Below are 2101 nucleotides of genomic sequence, written 5' to 3'. Positions count from 1 at the left end.
AATGTTTTTTTTTTATTTTATTTTACTAGGTGAACTTGGAACATTGCATTATGTCATATGTGGTCATGTGGATTGTTGTGGCTGAATTTTTAAAATTTCATTATACGGTCATTAGTGGGGGTGTGCAAAAATTCAGGGTATTCTGACCTGAAATCGGAACTTGTTTGAAATTATAGGTTTCGAAGTCGGAACCTATAGATCAAGTTTCAGTTTTGGGTAATAAAATTTTAGACCCGAAATCTATAGGGTACCATATTAGTACAGGTTTCCTGTAAAGTACACGAAATTGGAATCTATCATTTAAGCCCAAAAATAAATCTCTACGAAACCGAAACCTATCATTTAAGCCCAAATATAAAGCTCTATATCAAAAATATATTATAGTATCAAATATTCTAGACAATCAGTGTTGGTTTGTTATATTTGTAGTATTGTATTAAAGTTGTAAGTTTTTATTATGAACATCCATTTTTTAAAAAAAAAAAAAATTTGTAACAATTTATCAAGTAACTATTAAACTTACTTTGAAAGACAGGGTACCCTGTTCAAGAACCAGTGCAGGTTCCGATTCCGGTTCCCAATTTTTAAGAACCTGTTGAACAGGTTCTGGTTCCGGTTCTTATTTTTAGGTACTTGTTGCAACAGGTTCTGATTTCGGGTCCAGAGATTTTTACAAGGTACCCTACTACGCTCACCCCTAGTCATTACTCATCATTAGCTTAGTTCAGGGGCTTTCAAAAAAAAAAAAAAAAAAAAGCTTAGTGTAGGTGTCATGATAAGTCGTATTTTGTACGTGTTTTTAGAGTCTTTTTAGGTAGTTTTCGAGTCTAGATTAGTTGTTCATGGCTTATTTTGGCTTGATTTGGTTTAGTTGTGATCATACGATGCTTTTATGGGTAGATTCGTTGTTTTTGATGTATTTCAGGATTTAACGAAGATTTTTGAAAGTTTTACGAAGTTGCGGATCATGATCATAGCTTGCAATTCACCTAGAAAGCCAAAGTTTGAAGTTGAATTCATTTAAGGGTAATCTCCAGCCAGACACGCCCATGTCACTCAGAGACATTGGCATGTCAGTGTGTTTTGAGAAGGCAGAAAGTTGGAAGTTGAAGTTTCATATGAGGCACGCCCATGTCGAGTCGAGTGTTTCGAGCTAGCAGCTACGTGCTAAGGGAAGCATGGCCGTGTTGAATGCGGGCATGCCCATGCCTCGTCGAGTGAAGTTGGCCCAGCGAGACACGCTCATGTCACAATTTGACATGCCCATGTCTCGCTGGAGATTGAAGAAAAATTGATTTTGACTTTAGGCACGGGCATGTCTTGTGTGACATGCCCATGCTTGGACGAATTTAGTCGGTTTTAATCCGATTTCTTTCCTTAATTAATCCTATCTTTTAGCCTTCTTATAAATACACTTTAGCATTATAATTTCATTATATATCACCTTAGAACCCTAGTTTTCTCTCTAGACTTTATTTTCATTGTAATTCAAGATTATGCACTCAAGATTCTTCGTTTATCTCTTGTAATTCAAGATTTGGTATTTTCTTATTATCTTTAATTCCTTTTACTATTAATTATGTTTTCTTTAATTCTTGTTATTGTTATCATTAATATGTGTGAGTAGTTTTCTTATTCCAAGATCTAGCGGAACCCGAATATGATTGATGCATGATTTAATTCTTTAAATTCTCTAATGATAATTGTAATTGATATGCTTAATTGATTGTGCTCATGCCAATATTAGATTAGGGATAATTGGTATTGTTATTAATCCATTGTTTTAATCGCAACAGGAGTTGGGTTTTGACGGTTTGAATAAATCAAATAAGGGTTTGAAGTTCATCACGGGAGTAGTTAAATGGATGACTAGGAAGTTAGAGTAATGTGCTCAAAGTCTTTAATTTACATGATTCCACGGAAGTAGGCGTGATTGTGATTAGAGAAGCCATTGATAACTCGGGAAAGACCATTGGTACTATTTAGGGATTACTTTTCCTCTTTAATCAATTAAGGGGTAGAACGACTATTGCATTAATTGTATTCGTGGTGATGCTTGATCTTGGATGTTTTTAGTATTTGATCTATCATATTATTTAGT

Source organism: Chenopodium album, chromosome 12, assembly GCF_948465745.1.
Source record: "Chenopodium album chromosome 12, dcCheAlbu1.1, whole genome shotgun sequence".
In the NCBI taxonomy this organism is placed as follows: domain Eukaryota; kingdom Viridiplantae; phylum Streptophyta; class Magnoliopsida; order Caryophyllales; family Amaranthaceae; genus Chenopodium; species Chenopodium album.
Note: the sequence above shows the minus strand (reverse complement) of the source record.